At 40.3% G+C, this 20428-nt stretch overlaps 1 long non-coding RNA gene across 1 annotated transcript; it reads left to right on the top strand.

Annotated features, from left to right (window-relative positions):
* The first annotated feature begins 6560 nt into the window (after positions 1 to 6560).
* LOC148128200 (uncharacterized) lies at positions 6561 to 19945 on the top strand. The gene is made up of 4 exons (XR_015741012.1): positions 6561 to 6850; positions 7632 to 7736; positions 15104 to 15152; positions 17990 to 19945. It is a non-coding gene; the product is annotated as an uncharacterized LOC148128200 (long non-coding RNA).
* Positions 19946 to 20428: the final 483 nt, after the last annotated feature.

The raw sequence follows: 20428 nt of genomic DNA, 5'->3' as shown, positions 1-20428 counted from the left end.
GTTGGTCTATTGCCCCGAATAAACTGGGTCCTCATTTTATTGACTTTAGAAGGATGGAATGCGGAGTCAACCTTGAGCCAGCCAGGCAGTGAGCAGAGTTAGCCTGCAATACTGCACTCTAATCACTGCACCACCACGGCTCTTGGATGGTAAACTATAAATAGTCCAGATGTTTAACTCTTCTCCTCTCCACCCCACCCCAAAAATCAGAACATGCACCCAACTTAATACGATTACAACTATTATTCCAGTAAGCTTAAAATTACCCAGACTTCCAGCTCTTTTACACTGCACATATGTATATATTTTTCAATTGGTCTAGGGTTGAAAAGCTAAACATTCAAATAGCCACTCATGGATTGAAGCTCGGAATTCATTCTTCAAGTATTTTGCCCACATTTATCTTTTGATTGGAACCAGTCGTTTCTTTACGCAGTTAACATTTTTACTTGCCAGAATCTGGCTTGTTTATACTAAATATGATGAAAAAAGCAGATTACAATATATTTGCTTAACAAGAAATCTTAAGCAGACCGATGTTATAAGGTCAATTATATTTGACTGTTTATTTTAATGGCATTACCATTTCTCTTGTCATAAAGGTTTATCAATTATGGTGTCTTTAAATCTGAGTATTCTTAGCATCCCAATTTGCAAAATTTCTTAGTATTGCATCTTGTTATTAACCATTTGTTCAGAGGAAATGTAGCCCAGTAGTCTTTTTCTTCTTAAGTGGCTAATAAAGTTTTTTTTTTTTAAATCTGTCACAGGGAGACTTTAAAAGGAGCACATAGCAGAAGCAGCACCCACGAAGTAGTGGAACATCTTTTAAGTTATTGTTATAGTTTTTGTTGTCCTGAATAAAAAAATCTGTTAGTCTTTGTGATTTCGCTGACTAGGTTGTCTAAGTCTGGTTTCGAACTCCAGTCTCCACTTTATCTTACCTTTATCTTTTTCTTTCTTTCTTTGAACTGGCATCCAGAAAACTAAAAGTGTGAAAACTCCACCATTTTGTTCAAAGGTGGTATTCAGCAGGTTCTGACCAGTTCTGGAGAACCAACAGAGGAATTTTGAGAAGTTCAGAGAACAGTATCCTTCCCCTGCCACACCCACCAAGCCATGCCACAGAACCGGTAGTAAAAAAAAGCTTAAATCCCACCACTGATTTTGTTCCTCTTTTTAAAAAGTGTTTGCAGAAATTAAAGGCCCAAATCCTCCAGGTAGCTTGGGACTTCCCCATCCCTTGCCAGCCCCTACCCACCAACAACAAAAAAAAAAAAAATAGAGTCAGAAGAGGAGATTTATGCTGGAGCCTTAAATATAAAAAGAAGACCACAGGGAGGCTAAAACGGAAGGAAAAGCTGTAATGAATGCAAGTGAACGAATCAGCAAAGTCAAAAGGTCTTTGCTTTGCACTGAATGAGTATAAAAGCACAAGGGGTGCCTGGTAGACCTGCTGGGCAAAGGCATTTTCCTCTCTCTGTGAGGAAGATGGGCGGTTTCTAAATTTGGTAAATAAAAAATAAATAAATCCAGGATGCATCACCATGAAGATCCTTTCAAGCACCCAACTGTCAGTTTGCTGTTGATGACAGTGTAAGGAGAAAGGAGCAATGTCTCCTCCCCATGTCCCCAAATTCTGTACCGTGTAAGGAAAGCAGCAACATATGGAAAGCAGGTTTTGGCTTTTTTTAGTTCCTCCCTTTGGATCTCCCTGCCTACTTAGTTTTGGAGTCCTAATAAGGTTGCCTCAATGCTGCCACCTGCTGAGTGGCAATTATTTCCAAATATGAACGCACATCTAGAGTTCAGGATTTCCAGATGACAGGCAACTTTATATCCACATTTGTTTTCTGTGTCATGCGGAGGGAGAATTCACTGGAGAAAGCAATTTTGCTTGGAAGAGTTAGCGGTAAAAGAAAAGTAGGGCCCCAGAGACCACAGCGGATGGACACCATCAATGTTGACATAGAACAAGTAATGCAAGGTTGGAAGACATGGAGAGACCTGGCTGGCCCGTAGAATTGCCAAGTGTCAAACACAACTGAATGGATAATGTCATCATCACCATTGTTTTCTTTCCCCATTTTGGGGACAGTCTTCTTTGCAATTCACAATTTGCTCTAACTGCTCTGTGTGGCGCTGCTTTCTCATGAACATGATCAGACTAGAAAAGTTATGTCCTGCTGCGGGTGGCAATTTGTGCTGCCGTCGCTAGAGAACAGACTTCCTTTTGGTCCCATAGGTCACATCCCAGCTTGCTTCAAATATAAACGAGAAACTCGTCATCTTCATCACCAAAAGCCATATAAAACACAAGGTCCAATAGCAAAAATACAAATTGCTTCCCGATGGATTGTTTCAGCCATTATGTGAGGGAAAAAAGAGTTTTCCTTTTTGGTAAATGCGATTTAGTGGTCTGATAATTTTTACACACCTCCAATTTTCACACAGATTCTCCAGATTTGAACAATATGGTGAACCTACCATTCTAAGAGCCGCGGTGGTGCAGTGGTTAGAGTGCAGTACTGCAGTCTACTTCTGCTGCCTGCTGGCTGCCTGCAATTTGGCAGGTCGAATCTCACCAGGCTCAAGGTTGACTCAGCCTTCCATCCTTCCGAGGTGGGTAAAATGAAGACCCAGATTGTTGGGGGCAAAAGGCTGACTCTGTAAACCACATAGAGAGGGCTGTAAAAGCACTGTGAAGCGGTATATAAGTTTAAGTGCTATTGCTATTCTGGTTCAAGAATTATATTCAATGGGAGTGGGGGGATGGTGGTGGAGAGAAATACAATCAGAAGTGGTATTTAGCAGGTTCTGACCAGTTCTGAAGAACTGGTAGCAGAAATTTTGAGGAGTTCAGAGAACCAGCAAATACCCGCTCTGACTGGAGATTTTACAGTATCCTTCCCCTGCCACGCCCACCAAACCACAGTAATAAAAAAAATTGAATCCCGCCACTGAATACAATGCACACATGCCGTCAATAACTAGACTTTTTGGTTTAGTGTGTTGTATAAAAACAGCCCAAGAATGTAGGTGGGAATTGATTTGCCATCACTCTTCACTTCTCAGCCTCTTCCGATAAACTATGTTTCATTTTTTTTTCAACTAAACGGCACGCACTCAAAGAAAAAAATAAAATCTCTTCAAGAAACTTCTCACAACCCGGAATTCTTTTCTTGTGTTCCTACAGCCACAAAAGAACAAGAGAAATTGCTGCCGTCCTTTATAGAGCTGTGGCTTTTTGATGTGCCCTGCCACTTAAAGGCATGATTGAATTGAACTTTTGCCCAAGAGGCTGGTCGCCATCCTTCTCATTCATGGCAGACCTGAAAGAACTGAAAGGAAGAAAGCAACTCAACCACATTCAGTTTCACCCCATTAATCCAGGCTTCACTGCGATTTGCTGCTAAGACTTGACCTTGAATTTATGTGCATTCCCAGCAGAGGCAGAGAAGGTGAGCTTGGAGCAATTATCATGTTGCATTTACCACATTGCTTTCACACAGCAACACCACAACACTGCTATGCTTGATCTTCTCCTTTTCCCTTAACAACGATTGCAGAAACATGCATGGCTTCCCTGGGGGGTTTGTGTACCTTTTGACAAATGGCAAACCCTGCTGTGTGTTTCATGATGTGTTAAGAGAGATCAAAAAGAATCAGGGGGAGTCCTCCTCATTATGCATGGCTGTTGTTTTCCTCCTCCTCCTCATCCATATCTTGCTTGATCAGAGTCTTTGAATTATTTCTGTATGGTGACAGTGAATGTTTCTCGTATGACGATCGAATCAAATTTCTCGGTCTACATGAACCTGATTGGCAATTTGTCTTCATTTTCCAGGATAGCGCCCCAGAAGATTAAAGCCTTACTCTATTCTCTGTCCTTTTATTTTTTTCATCCCTATACTCTAAGTTAAATATTGCCTTTTCAACATACACACTGAAAACCACGATTTATTGCATGTTAGTAGCGGGATTCGTGCAACATCCTGGGCTATAACATTCATGAACCAAAGCTGCTTGTGTGTTGTTGCCGCTGCTATTTACATCAAGTATAGGAGAGATTTTCTCACCCAACTCCCAAAACTCCTACTGTACTGCTAAAGGACCTTGGGCTAATCATTGGCCATATTCATACAACATTCTTCCCCATCTTTAAATTAGTCATAATTTTGTTTTCATCCAAGCCATTTGCACAACACATTGAATCATAATCTGAGTTATGCAAAATGAGCTTGCACCATGCAAGCTCATCTAGACCGCTGATGTCTAACTTTTTTGACACTGAGTGCCCAAAATGTTCGTGTGCATGCACACCCCAAAATGCAATGTGCATGCATCCCCTGTGCATGCGCCCCACTCACTATGCATGTGCGTGCCCCCGTGCATGGATCCTGCTCACCCCATGCATGTGCCCCGCTCCCCACGCATGCGTAGCAGAGACCCCAAAGACCAGCTAGCTGGCAGGAAGCACGTGTCAGAGTTGTTATTCAGCAGGTTCTGACCAGTTCTGGAGAACCGGTAGTGGAAATTTTGAGTAGTTTGGAGAACCGGCCAAAACCACCTCTGACTGGAGATTTTACAGTATCCTTCCCCTGCCACACACACCAAGCCACGCCCACAGAACTGGTAGTAGAAAAAATTTGAATCCCACCACTGGTGCATGTGCATGTGTGGCAGAGCTGAGCTGAGGTGACTGAGCTGGGGCTCAGCATGCCACCTAAAATCCAGTAGGCCCATTTGTGCTTGTGTTGTAAGAACATTTCTGAAGTGGGAAAACTTCATATTTCAATTGTCCACTTGATATAATCTTAGGCCAGTGGTCCCCAACCTTCCTCGTTCCAGGGACTGGTTTCGGACGAAAAATTGTCTTCCTTGAAAGGGAAGGGGAATGGTTTCACATGTGGAGCCTAGATCCCCTGCATGCACAGATGAAGCTTCATTCACTCACCCATTGCTTGCATGGACCAGTTCCCCACAGGCTCCAGACTGGTACTTGTCTGCAGGCTGGGGGTTGGGGACCCCTGCCATAGGCTGTAAGTTAGAACAGATCTCTACTCAAGGAGCAGTCTTTTCCCATCTTGAATTTTCACTAGACATTTGGCATATGACTCCTGTTTAAATCACCCAGCATGGCCATTGATGAAATATGATGGAAGCTGTGACTTGAAACCTGTTTAGGAGGAGGTCAGCCATGACTGCTCTTTAGAAGGCCAGAGGCTGAAGATGAAACTCAAATACTCTGGCCACCTAATGAGAAGGAAGGACTCACTAGAGAAGATACTGGGAATGCTGGGAAAGATCGAAGGCAATAGAAGAAGGGGACGACAGAGAATGAGGTGGATGTCACTGAAACAGTCAGCATGAGCTTAAATGGACTCCGGGGGGTGGTAGAGGACAGGAAGGCTTGGAGGTACATTGTCCATGGGGTCATGATGGTCGGACACAACTTCGCAACTAACAACAACAGTCTAAACCATTTTTAAAAAGTAAAAAAAAAAGTTACCCTTTATCCAAAGTAGTAGACTTGTTACAGAGTTCAAGAAACTTACCAGATCCTGGTATCTAATCAGCTACGTTGGGTCCACTCCAGTGGTATCTGCAGTTGGCGTAGAATCTGCAATGCACCCAACTTAAGTGGGAAATTCTGATAAAATAATAAGGGGAGGGATGCAAATAAGAACCTGACATAGTCCCAGTCTCCATACACCCTCTAGATCAAGGGTTTCTAACCTTGGCGACTTTAAGCCTGGTGGACTTCAACTCCCAGAATTCCTCAGCCAGCTGGCTGGGGAATTCTGGGAGTTGAAGTCCACCAGGCTTAAAGTCACCACGGTTGGAGGCTCCTGATCTAGATCAGACCTATGTATGTTTTGTGCAATGACTCTGCATGCCAAGCGGCATATATCCAGAGGCTGGAAAGACTCCACGAGCTAGACAAAACATTTGTAGCTGCACCCTTTATTTTCAAGGATTTGGGGAAGGACAAGGAAATGGTTGAGGCAGCTTTTTTTTAATTTTTTTTAAAAAACCTGGTTCTAAATCAACCTAATGAGGCATGGCTGGAATGCTGAGGGAAAGCCAAAAGCTTCATTTTGTGCAGACTTGATTCTTATCTTTCATTCTTTCTCTAGATAAGGCTCTTTTTCAACCTGAGAGGGAATTCGCCACAGTCCATTGACCATATCATAATGGGCTGCGGATGAGACCTAATGCACACTTAATTGGGGCCATGGCTTTTCTAAAGGCAGCTATGGAAATAATTCTGCATGAAATGTTGCCAGGGGAGAAATTTCTCCCAAGCATTTCCCCACTGTCTCTCCCCACTGCTCACATATATGCAATGTGTAGAGAGATATATAAATAGGTCCTTAACTTAAGATGCTGAAACTATTATATGTCAACTTTGCTTATGCTTTTCACAGTCATGTCTCTGTTTGTCAGCTATTGCAGGTAAAACTGACAGGAAACAGGATGTCATGCCCCTGGTGGAGACTGACTCTGAGGGAGAGGAGGAACAGCCAATAGGGAGTGAAAGTGTGGATCCTGAAGTTGTGGAGGAGGCTGGGGAAGGGCAGAGACCGGCTGAGCAGTCAGAGGAGGACCCAGGCCCATCCCCTCTCCATCCTAGGGTACGCAGGGAGGAGAGGATAAGGGAGAGATGTGGTCTCCTTGGTAGAAGAGGGCCTTGATCCTCTTCATGGGCTGCAGGCGTGAGAACTGAATAAGAGTTTGGACCTGCGTACTGGCAAACGCTGGAGACAAAGCCTGTTTTATTTTGGTCTGAAGTTATCTTGGTTGGCGTCCTTCCAACAGACTGTGCCTTGTTATCTCCTTGAATTTGGTAAATACTTCTCTTGTTCCGTTGTGGAAATTTTGTCATTGTAGTTTGTTTGGTTTTTTTATTTCACCTCTATCTGCTCATTAAATTCGGACTGTATTGCTTTCTTTTGAAGGCTATTTTTGAGTACGTTTTATCTCCAACTGAGTATTATTGAACAGTGGGGCCAAATTGGAGCATTAAAGGACATTTATTTACATTTTGGATTTAGTTATGTTTGTGTTACACTCTGGGTCATCACACAGGAACGAATTCTTCTTTATTGTAAGCCTATGTTAACAGAATCTTGCAAGTGTGAAAATACAAACATCCCACTGCCACTTTAAATTGCTTGTTCCATAAGGGTGGGCTTTCCCAAGTTTCTTTCTCTGTTAAGTCACTGGGGGCTCCTGCCTCTCTTGTCTGATTGTTTCCTCTCCTCCCCGCACCTTTTCTCAAGGTCATTTATTCATTCCAACGATTCCATTCCATTATTTTTATGTTACTTCCATAGGGGGAAAAATTATTCAGTGGTTAAAACTCTTCAGCAGGCAGTGGAATTCCATCATGGTTGTGTTTATGACTTCTTACTTTCCATTTGGTCTCTATAGCAGTGTCTTTACCAGGCAGTGCTAATTTTTCTTCAGTGACCGTCAAAGTTATAACAATGCTGAAAAAATAACTTTGCAGTCCATTTACAAACATTTATAATCCTTACAACAACCCTTAGTTATGTAATTGCTATTACAGTAAATGTACATTGTCCTATGTCTGACCTATGGGTTTTTTTTCCCCTACTTTGCAGGTCAGATTGATTGGAGAGAAAGGGATTGCAAAAGATTAAGTTGTTTGCTGTTTTACATTTCAAGAGCAATGCAATCATACTGGCAGCTCGGGCCTTGGAGCCATGGTAAGCTGCACAAATGTATACTCTCTTGAAATCTTTTATTTTCCTATCTCTCTGCACTGTGAGGTGCGAGAGGAGGAAAAAAAAAAGCCCGACTCTTTTCTGGCATGTTTACATTGCTCTCGATATTAGAAGAGTAAACAGTTGAAATCCCTCTCCAATCCAATCTCTCTGCTCTGCAGAGTGGGGGGGGGGGGAATGTAAGGCAAAGAAAAGATTGTCTACAGCAGGGGTCCCCAACCACCGGTCCCCAGACCAGTACCGGTTCGTGGATCATTTTTTACCAGGCCGCAAAGCTTGGGCGCTGCCATCTTGTTTCGAAGGCACTTCCGGGTTTTCGGTTGGAAAGTGCTTCTGGGTTTTCAGTTGGAAAGCGGCGTTTGGGTGCGCGCGCCTTAGTTTTGTCGAAGAGGGGGGGCGGCTTCGAACCAAGAGCCGTCCCAATGGCGATGGAGTCTCGCGTTACTCAGGTACCGGTCCGTGGAAGAATAAATAATCGTGAAACCGGTCCCTGGTTCAAGAAAGGTTGGGGGCCACTGGTCTACAGTGCTTTTTCTTTTTTTCTCCCATCCTCCCCCCACAGAATAAAGAGATTGGAAAATGAGGTATTTCAAAAGACTATGTAAGCCGTTTGCATAACATGTCTGCAGCTCCCAGGCAGGTACAATGTAAAAAGGAAGTTATTTCTATAGGTAATATTTCCTTTGCCTGACCCCCCACCCCACCCTCTCCCCTTCAAGGCAGAGAGATTGGAGAGGAAGAAAAGATAAGCTGTTTGCTCTTCTATACTTTGAGGGCAATACAATCCTGTCAGCAGTCGGAGAGCGTAAGGCAAAGGAAACCACTTAAAGAAATCGGTTGGTTTTTTTCTCCCCGCCCCACTTTGCACAGTAGAAAGATTGGAGAGAAATGGATTTTAAGAGAATAGACTGTTTGTGCAGCATGCCTACCATTTCCAGCCTCAGATTGTGGTGTGATAACATTGCTATTGATAGGTACAAGGCACTCAAGCACTCTAAATGGTTGGAGGATGGTTAAGAGGCAAGCAAAAACTCAAAGGTGTGAAACTGTATAACCTTGTCTCTTTTCCACCAGAAAGTCCAGTTGTGGCCCTGTGATTTTTCACTTAGCTACCAGTTCGCCATGTCTTATTTGAAATAATTTAGATTTTCTAAAATAATAGAGTTAGTCTCTGTTGTTTTTAATTACTGTCCTAAATTATTATTTAATTGTTTTGTTATGTTCCTTTCATTTATTCATATGGATGTTATTTACGTTTTTATTGTAGGTTGCTCTAAGATTTTTTAGAGGAAGGAAGGAAGGAAGGAAGGAAGGAAGGAAGGAAGGAAGGAAGGAAGGAAGGAAGGAAGGAAGGAAGGAGGGAGGGAGGGAGGGAGGGAGGGAGGGAGGAAGGAAGGAAGGAAGGAAGGAAGGAAGGAAGGAGAAAATTACTATTGTTTCTCATACACCTTTCTAAAACTGATAGCAAAATCTTAGCTATAAAAGGATGTGTTAAAAATTAGAAAAAGAGAACAAGGATGCAGCATATGTCAGCTAGGTGGACAGGAAAGGAAAAAACACTGATATTTTTTCTTTGAATGACTACGAAATTTAGGATAATGATGACTTACTTTTGCTCTTTTGCTTTCAATAACCTCATTAGTATCTTCGTTAAGTTATTCCGTACGCCCAAAATGTGGAGTCCTAGAAGCTAGATAATAAGTATGTAACAACAGACAGAAAAGGTAATTGTAACCTTACATCTCATGAAGCTGTATATGAATTGAAATTAATCTGCTTGCCAAGGCAGATAATACAGATATTATTTTTATACAGAATGTGCATGATAACATTATTGGTGACTATCTGCAATGTTTGAAAGCTTTTACAGCTTTTTTCTGGGAACTCTTGAAAAACATACTTCAGAAATTCTTTAAGATTAACTCATAAAAGTTTCCAGCAGCCCTAAATAATTGGGACAAGAAAAGGAAAATGGTATATCATCTAGCAGTGCTTATATTAATCACAATTATTTCAACAAGTTCTGAGTGTGATGCTTTTCATGTTCTAACCTGATTTAACATGCACACTGAACCAAAAATAATATTTATAAAGTAGACTAAACATTATGATTGCCTGAGATGGAAATATAGCAGTGCCCCTCAAGTTAGGAACCATAGATGTATGTTTCAGGGAAATTGGAGACTGGGAAGAACTACTGGAGACTTGGAAGAACTATTTAAGGCAGTGATGTTAAGGGGTACCAAATGGGCAGAAACGAAGTGGGACCCAAATTGATTAGCGCAAGGAAGGATTATCTAGGAATCCATACATTGATTTAAAATAACAATGATATTCTAGGTTTCAGATTCTCTGCTGTTTCTCATAATTGGTCCTGGGATTAAATTTACAGCTGTCAGTGGAATGAGGGAAAGAGGCCAGGAATGGTGGCTCTTCATCTACCTTGTTACAGCACATCACTGGCAACCAGATACAAGTGGGTGGAAGCAATAATTTCAAGTTCCTGTTTTTAACCTTGTAGCTTCTAGTGCTTTGGCTGTTGTGTTGGTGATGAAAAAAACAAGGAAATAATTGTTTCTAGTTCTGTGCCAAGCTTGAAACTGCTATGCATATGAAATCACTTCATGTGAAAGGTATAGTCTGAACCAGTGGGCTATTTGACTCAGTTCTGACTAATGAGTCTCCAAGGAAACAGAGGTAATTTTCCCACTCTCAGTTGTGAGGTCCTGTTATATTAAAGATCTTGGGGACTGAAAGAGACACTTTCTCCAAGTTCTCCCACTCCGTAAAAGGTCCCCGCTTCAGAAAAGAAAGAATTCTCCCTAAAGTTTCCTCCCATTACTTCTGCCTTTCATATGATGACTTGAAGAAATATCCATCTGATTCAGTTCCAAGCCGGGAGAAAGAAACTGGAAACACGGAGGCTGATTGAAAAGATGGTTTAATGATGAAGCAGAACCACACGGGTTCTGACAGCTGACAAAATGGAGTAGAGAGTGAGGGGTTTTATACCTTTTTTAAGCTTTGCACTTGAGCTTTCTCTTCCTTTGCAAGAACATGCATTCTATTGGCTGTTGTCAGACTCCCATAGGGCCATGTAGGGGTTATGTAAGGGTCATAGCTGGCTCTATAGGCAAAGTACAAATCCTAGATGTTTGTCTGGGCTAAGTTTGGTTGAAGTTTCTGAGGGTGATGTAATGAAGGGTCTTCGTGTGTTCTGAAAGGGTGTTAGGTAATTCCTATTGTGGCTTAATGACTTTTCCTATGTTGGATCTTGGGTGTTGGCTATTTGCTTATGAATAAAGCTTTCTAGATAGTTGTCTTCTTTCAATAAGCTGTTTATCTCTTAAGTGCTGACTTCTGTTGTGGGCTATTAAGAAAAGGTGGGGACTGCTTTCTGTCTCCAAGACCATGTTTCTCCATTTCTCCCTTTGGGAAATGTAATAATCTGCCTTTTTAAATATTCCTCAAAATATTTCATTCTCCTAGGAGGGTGGGTGCTGACTTTCTACAAGCATATCAGAAGGACAATTATGAAGATCAAATTTGCTCAATAGAAATTTTGTAGTAACTTTTCTAAATGTTTCAGTCAATTAAAACCGAATTCTTCAGAGGGAGCCATTTCTTTAGCTATTTGTGAAAGTTTCAGTCAGACTACATCCTGGGAAGCAGGAATTAAATGCCATACAAAAGAGCTTCTCCTTAATTTCTGATGTCTAATTACAGGCAAGAATTGAAGACTAGAATTTTGTTGTTTATGGCTTAAATAATTGCAGTTGGGCTTCTGCCTTTAAAAAAAGAAATGTATCTATTCCATAATGTGTGATTTATTTACCTTTTGTTCATTCATAAAATCAAGTTACAATATAAAAAAATTCTTTCTTGGTATAGATATTTTTATATTGATTTTTCAAAATCTTTAAAACATTGCTTTGAAATGATAAGAACAAGAACAACAGCAAAATCATAAATAGTGAAACAGGACAAAAAGAATAAATCAGTTTACTAGGGCAAAGCTTTGCATAAAAACATTTCCTCCAGCTATTAACTGCATGATGCAATCTGGGTCGGTTAGATTTTGTCTTCCAAGATTTTGGACTCGTGCTGAAGCCCATCCTCCGGGGATTTCTCTCTAGCAAAGTGTGTGCCATTCTCTGTGTGGTGTGTATACTGTCTATTGTAAGTGGCTTTTTAGATGTTGATTGGAGTGTGTTAATGGCTGGCTTTTAAGTCAATAGCTATCATTTGCTTGTGCTGCCCAGCCCTCACCTTCTAAGTACTTGATAGGCTGGTCACCACTCCTATTAACTGATGAGGAGCCTGTTTCCCAGGCTTCAATCACTTCCCTGGCTGTTTTTGTGCCTGCTCGTCCAACAATCTTAGTAGCTACAAAACTGAATGTGTATCCTTGTTCATTGTGGTGTGAGGCTACCAATGAGTTCATGTCTCCTCGTCTGACCGCTTGCCTGTGTTCTTGCAATCTGGTGGTTAGCTTCCTCCCCATCTGTCCTACATAGCCACAGGGCCAATCCATGCAGGGGATTTGGTAGATTACATTAGAAGTACCTCCCACCTCCAAGCAATCTTTACAAATGGATTGTAACAATACATTTGTCAGCTTTGGAAGCCATATTGAGACCAGATGCTCCCAAGCCACATTTTGAGCTTTTGGAGTTATTGGTTGGGGTGGAGGTTTGCTAGAATGCTAACAGCATTATCCTGGGACACTTCATTCATATTAGCTGCATACTGAGAGCAGAATCCACTTGCATACGATGTGCAATTTTGGAATATCTTTATTGTATTTACATGCCAAAATAGAAGGAAAAAATTCAAATACAGAAGACAATGTTTCTAATACCTTTTAAATAAAATATTAAAAGACATCAGCTCTAGTTCTCACTATCCTAGATCACCATATTATCTGGGGGTTGATTCTAATTGAAATCTCACGACAAGTAGAAATCCCAGTCCTTGTTTTACTTGTCACCTTTTCAAGAAAATCATTAACAGGATGGCTGTGCCAGTGGCTGTAACAGGATGGTAAGAGAAAACCTCAGGTCATCTTCACTTATTAACCAAAATTGGGACTGTAAACCCAGTCACTAAATTGAAAATCATGTGACCATGATGGACTTACAACCTTACTTCCCCTTTTATCATTAATTAAAGAAGGTGCATTAATGTGAATATAAGAAAATTCAATATAATTGTTGTTTTAAAAAGATGGTTATAATTTTAGTAAATGAATGGTATACTCTTTTTTTGTCCTTTTTATGGCCTCTTGATTTATACTTAACTTTCTCTCTTTTTTCTCCCACACCTGATGTGTGACAGTATGGCATCTTACACATGATTGTGAGATTCTGTGACAGCTATAAATGCAAAAATTGTTTGTTAACTTGTGTTTTTTTCACTCTTATAACTTTTGAACTGTCTCCGCGTAAGGCACTTGGTGAGCAAAAATTACTTGTTTTGGAAAAAAAAGTCCCAAACTTTCAACAGTTGAATAGCTGCATTTGTGGAGATAGCTCTGTATAGTACAATTTATTGTAATACAATCAAAGGCTGTACTATTCTTATTGTGTAATAACCGTATTAATTTAATTTATTGCGTATTTATTTTATTTGCAATATCTATTTTATTGTAGTGCACCTTTTATATTGTAGACATCAATTCTCTTTAGTTGAAAAAAGCTGTTCTCACTGATACAGCACTTCTAAATACTGTGCTCACTGAACTAGGCTATTTAGCTCTGCATATTTCAACAGCTTCTGCTTCCAGCAGCTTGTATAGTTTTTAGTGACACTAAAACTATCCTGTCTTCTACAGGATATATTTGCTATCCATCTGGCATAGGACAGGTAATTCATGTAAAATTTGTCACATTTTCTGCAACTTGGACAAGTTTGTTCATGTAGAAGATACCCTACTGTCATATTTCAGGCGTGGAAAAAAAGAGAAAGTTAAGTATAAATCAGAGGCCATAAAAAGGATAGAAAGTGTCATTCATTTACTAAAATTATAACCATCTTTTTAAATCAGCAATTATATTGAATTTTCCTGTGATATCCAACTGTAGACTTTACCTGTACTTTCTTGATGGTTAATGGATTCATCCTGTGATCATGAAAAAAACCCCAAAACTTTGGAGTAGTCCATCTGGAGTGGTCAATTTACTTCTCGAACTCTGCTGTAATTCTCTTAAATTTAGCCACCTAAAAAAAATCAAGTGATGATCTGCAATCTGGTGCTAGGGAAACCATGTAAAGTGGTCCCCAACCACAAGGCCCTGGACCGGGACCAGTCTGTGGATCATTTTTTACTGGGCCGCAAAGAAGTGGGCGCCACCATCTTGTTTCGACGGCGCTTGAGAAATTGCTTCCGGATGAGCTTGTCGGTCGTTGGTTGGAAAGCGGCATTTGGGTGCTGAAGGAATCCTCGCGCCTTAGTTTTGTCGAAGAGGGGGGCGGCTTCGAACGAAGAGCCGTCCCGATAGCGGTGGAGTCTCGTGTTACTCAGGAGGAGATTAAGAAAGAGCCTGAAAAGCCCATCGACAAAGGTACAAAGGAGGAGTTGAAGGTGGCGGGGAGAAGCAGGGGACGGCTGGCTGGTCGGTCGCTCGGCTCGCCTTGCCTTGGTTGTGCGTACTGATGCCGGTACCAGTCCGTGGATCATTTTGTGATGCCGGTACCGGGCCGTGGTACAAAAAAGGTTGGGGGCCACTGATGTAAAGTATCACCATACCATGTCTACTACTTAAGTCAGTTTATATATCAGTAGCATCACGTTTGGTATGCAAAGAGAAATTCCACGAGTTTCTGGTTAAACTAATTTGGTTACGACAGATCTGCTTTACAATGGTTCCTTCCTTCTCAGTCTGAAAAGCAAAATAACAAGATAAAGGGGGTTGGAGCATTAAAAGTCATCTTGTTATTTTGCTTTTCTAGGGGAAACAACTTGGTCTGGATCAAAGCATTGATGATATCCTTATTTAAGTATAGTTAATTCTCTGGACTCCAGCAACAATAGCCATGAATGACTCATTGTCTCCATGAGTTTATACGTCAATACACACAAAAGTTATTTTCATTCCACAGTTCCACCATCCAGATGCATTCCAAAACTTCTGACTCCTCATAAAACTTTACTTTTCCTCTTTTGCTAGTGTTATTGTGGTTAATTCTCTACTTTATACCATTTTCTAGAATCATCCAATGTTTTCTGCCAACATAACCTCAACAAAGTCAGACTTTCCCCCCACTTTCATTATGACTGGATAATGTTATAAAGATGCTTTTAGTGGGGAAGCAACTTCATTATTTATTTATTTATTTCTGTATTGCAGCTCTTGGACTCATTCTAGTGGTTGTCTGGATTCCTGCAACCCAAATGGGGTAAGTCCAGTCACTTATCCAGAGGCTGCAAATACCGAGGTGTGCAAATTCTGGGAAACAATGAGTTCTAGTTCTGCCCTATGCACAAAACTAGCTGGGTGACTTTGGGCTAGTCATTCTGTCTCAGGCCTAGGAAACAGGCAATGACAACCCACTTCCAAAAAAAAACCTTGCGAAGAAAATTTCAGGGACTTGTCAGGAGTGAAAAACTGACTTGACACATGCACCCGCACACATACCTACAGACACAAATATACACACAAAACTCTCACAAGCACAGATTGTGCACTATTAGGGAAACTGTTAACACCATGTCCGCACCACTGCTCCCTCACAATTCTTCACAAATTGCTGTGAAATCAATAATTGTCTTCAATTCTGCTAACTTCAAAACTCAGAGAACATTCAACTTAACCAATAGGGTAATATCAGAAAAGTAATTCAATCAGTGTCTTTCCATCTGGGTTATTATAAAGAAATAAATAAATATCCCTGCCCCAAAAAAGAGCTAAACTAAATTGCTAGTGTTTGAATTATATCCAAGTTAACTGTTTTCCTACTAACTTCCCTTCTGCTGTGATCTTGGTACAATTAACCCCCAAATTTCTGTTGCTTAGTCAGCCATTTGGTAATAGAATAGAATTCTTTATTAGCCAAGTGTGATTGGACACACAAGGAATTTGTCCTGGTGCAAATGCTCTCAGTGTACATAAAAGAAAAGATACTGTTCCATACTAGCAGGCTTGTAGGCCTGCATTCCTATTGGTCTGGAAAAACTGGGCCGTGATTGGACAAAACTAAGCATTCTGATTGGTTCTTATTCGGCTGCCGCGATTGGGTAAAACCAAGCGCGGCAAGCTCAAATGCATGTCATAGGCTGCCTAGCCGCAGCCAGCTCTATAAAAGGAGCTGCCTCAGCGGGAGTCTTGTCTCAGTATTTGGTTTCCTAATAAAGAGCTGTTGTCACTATTTCGAGTCTCGTCTCTCCTTGGGACCCACCGCCCAGACTTAACAGATACATTTGTCAAGAGACAAGAATCATCAGGTACAACACTTAATGATAGTCATAGGGTACAATAAGCAATTGAATCATACTAAGAAACAGTCAATATAAATTGCAAGGATACAAGCGACAAAGTTACAGTCATACAGTCACAAGTGGGAGGGGATGGGTGATAAGGAGTGATGAGAAGATTAATAGTAATAGTAGTGCAGACTTGTAAATAGTTGGACAGTGTTGAGGGAATTATTTGTTTAGCAGAGTGATGGCTTTCAGGAAAAAACTGTTCTTGTGTCTAGTTGTTCTGGTGTGCAGTGCTCTATAGCATCATTTTGAGGGTAGGAGTTGAAACAGTTTATGTCCAGGATGTGAGGGGTCACAGCCCTCTTTTTGACTCATGCAATATACAGGTCCTCGATTGAAGGTAGGTTGGTAGTAATTGTTTTTTCTGCAGTCCTAATTATCCTCTGAAGTCTGTGTCTGTCCTGTTGGGTTGCAGAACGAAACCAGACAGTTTATAGAGGTGCAGATGACAGATTTAATAATTCCTCTGTAGAACTGTGTCAGCAGCTTCTCGGGCAGTTTGAGCTTTCTGAGTGAACTTTGTCCCATTTTATGACCTTTCTTGCCATCATTGTTAAGTGAATTACTGTAGTTGATAAATTAGTAACATGATTCTTAAGTGAATCTGGCTTCCCCATTGACTTTACTTGTCAGAAGGTTGCAAAAGGAGATCTTCTGACTTTAGGACCATGCAATCATTATAAATTTGAGTCAATTGAATTTTGATCACATGACCCTGGGGATGCTGCAACAGTCTTAAGGGTGAAAAATGATAATAAATCACAGTGCCATTGTAACTTCAAAAGGTCACTAAATGGACTGTTGTAAACTTGAGGACTATGTATAGCTCCATATGAAAATGGTCCTGATGAATGTTATAGACAAACTTATGATAAGATAGCATGTTCTGTTGAGTTTGCTTGTTAGACTAATTAGGAAAAAAAAGGAACAAAAAATGTACAATGGGAATGATTTCTCTGGTTAAGAAAAACACTGGTTGAATATCAAAGGAGTGCTAATTATAATCATATAGCAATAATATATTCAATATTCTCATTTGGTATATACAAGATCTATTTTATAATTGATCCAAGAGAGCACGTCTATAAAAATGTATTGATACAGTCATATCTGAGTAAGAGTCTTCCCTGCCCCCATCACTTATTACAATTATGTGACAGATACAAGATCAGGTCAGGGATAGCAAAGTTTTTAATTAATTAGTACAATTGTAAGATAATCAATTTCTCTTTTCAGGTGAATAGCAAATGTTAACCAATGAAAGCACTGGAAAGTTTCACCTCTCACCAACATTTTCCTGGTCTTCCTCCATGATGTCTGTGGGATGAGGATAGGGGTCAAAAAAGGCAGGTGATGAATGGAGTACAAGCCACATTTCTTTTGAACATGTATCAATATTGCTTGTATGTTCCAAGAAGTGGAGCTTGTCTGGCAACGCTCCATTCACCATCTTGGCACTTTTGACTCACTCTCCTGAGTCCTGAAAAGCGAGTTAGAATGACAAATAATAGAAAGAGAAAAGTGTAGGTCATAATAAAAACTGTAAAGAGCTGGAAGGCTAATCTCACTCTACAGTAGCAAAAGTGGGCTGTAAAAAACAACTGGATAGAAGGACATATTGCAACTGCTGCTAAAATTCAGTCAGGTATGCTCAGGATTTGAGTCTTTCCTAGAAGAATAAAGATGACCTGTTCCAGTTGGTTACCAAATATTATTTAGCTAAATAGACACCTATTCTCATTCTCTCTTCCAGAACGTGCTTCTGTAATTGATAAAGTGGAGAAAAACTAATGGGATGGAGGCAGGTCCTTTCTTATCCTGAATGCCACTCCTTGAGAAGAACCAGAAGGAACCAGGGCTGGCATTGCATCCATTTGCCATAAGAATGTGCACATTCTCACACAGTAGGAATGGAGTGTTGCAAACTGTAAAGTAGGAAGGACAACATTTCACTAACAATGCAATAAGCTTCTTCTTATTTTGGCAATTCCTTCTGATTACTGATGAACCTATCATTTGAGGCTGGGAAGCCAGCCATGTTCTGTTCCAACGATCAAGCCACTTGTAGAAGACAAGGAATGGGGTGGCCCATGGAGAGCCAAGAAAGTCATCCTGAACTGAGAATTCCACTTTCACTCTCTTTTGTACCATGTCTGTTTATGTGAGGAGCAAACTTTTGGGTTGGCTTTGTTTGCGTATGGCTGCGATGAGTCATAAAATTCATTGAACAGTACCAGATGAAAGCATGCCGTAAGACTGTGCCACTCAGGAAGTTATGCAGTCTGCTCAGAAATTATTTTCGTCTGAAAAATAACGTGACATACTATCATTCTGATAGGGGGAAAAGCTGGTAGAGAATCTACATATGAAGAGATTGTATTAAAAACTTTGAGGGGCTGCCATAAAGAAGAGGGGATCAAATTATTCTACAAAGCGCAGGACAAGCAACAATGGTTGGGAACTAATCAAAGAGAGAAGCAATCGGGAATTAAGGAGAAACTTCCTAACAGTGAAGACAATTAACTTCAGAAGTTGTAGGTGCTCCATCACTGGAGGTTTTTAAGAAGAGACTAAACAGTCACTTATCTGAAATAAGTACAGGTTTTCCTGCTTGTGGGGGCTAGACTAGAGGACCTCCAAGCTCCCTTCTAGCTCTGTTCTATTCTAAAAACTTAACAAGTTTTCTAGAAAGGTTCTAGAAAGCTTCATAATTGTTATAAATAATTATTATATCTTAGACAGTCCTATGCTGTCAAATTATTGATAAAGTTGCAAATGAATAAGATTCATTCTGTCATCAAGGACCTCACAAAGTCTGCAGTAGCAGTTTGAACATTACATGCATGTTTCTATCAAAAATTGAATGATATTATGTTTTGAAACTTCTGTATAACATTTTGAATCTGTTTAAAGTGATCGTGTCATAGTTTATTCTTCTTGTATTATGAATATTGGTATTTTAGTAGACGTTTGGCTAAAAGCAAATAAAATGTAAAAAGACATTAATTTAAAATTAAAATTAATTCCATTGAACTACAGAATCCCACTCTGCAGTTCCTATTGTCCCTTATAAATAAGGTTTTTTGTTGATGTGCAGTCTAACTGTACAAAATAATATTATTTTCTCATGAGGTACTGAAGTACATTGGTCAATGCTTTAGCTTCATCCACAAAGGGTTATTCAATGTCAAACTTGTTCAGCAGTTTTCTATAGTGGTTCCAAACTGAACTTGATTGTCATTTTCTACAAATATATATTTGTATGTATCATTATGAATGTTTGCATGTCACTCTTCTTTAGTGTCATGCCTGACAGACACAAACATTATTTACAGCTTTTCCTTCTTCCTGACCTAAATCCTGGCTATATTGCTAAGCTTTGCAGGAAGTCCTTAAGGTGCAACTAGTGAAAACATATTGAGAAGTGTCCTTTGTTCTTTTTTTTTTAAAATAACAACAATACCAATTAAATTAGAGCTACAGTCTACACACATCAGGGCTTTACCGAAATCGAAACATATGCCATCTGCTCACTTACTCCTTAAGCTAGTTCTTCAGTTTTGCCAAGGATATTAATTTTAAATTCCCCTGGGCTGAGCTGCAGCAGTGCCCGCTGCAGCATTTCTTACCTTATTATTTCTCAGTCCTTTTCCTGGATCAGCATTTTATATAATTAATATCATTCTCTGAGAATTGTATTTTAGCACTGGAAGGCAAGGATTTTGAGAGGTTGGGAGGAGGGAGAGGGGGAGGGAGAAGGGGGAGAGGGAGGGAGGGAGGGAGGGAGAATGCCCACATGAATCTTGCAAATACTGCATCTAGCTAGTCTCTGCTCATATGCCTCTGGCAAAGGAGAGTCCATCACCATCTTTCAGGCAGTCTTTTAGCCTTAGGATTCTTTTTCCTTAAAGGTTACTTGAAATTTGGTTCCTCGCAATTTCCAGACATTAGTTTTAACTCTGCTGTCTGAGGCAACCAAAAATAAGCCTGCATCATCCTTAGCTTATGGTAAGCCAGTGATTGGAGAAATTGAGCCTGCTTAATTTATTTATTTATTTTTTGTAACTAATCATTTTGCTCACGGGTTTGCAGAAAATAAAGGTGTTTGGTCCGCGTTCAAAACAAAACGCTGCCTTCTATGAGTTCAATTCCTATATTGTGGAGAGACAAAGCAAAATGCCTATTCTAGGTT

Source organism: Pseudonaja textilis, chromosome 1 (assembly GCF_049901715.1).
Source record: "Pseudonaja textilis isolate UNSWEBS1 chromosome 1, rPseTex1.2, whole genome shotgun sequence".
Lineage (NCBI taxonomy): Eukaryota > Metazoa > Chordata > Lepidosauria > Squamata > Elapidae > Pseudonaja > Pseudonaja textilis.
The sequence above is the reverse complement of the archived record's forward strand: the minus strand, read 5'-3'. Positions and strand labels throughout refer to the sequence as shown.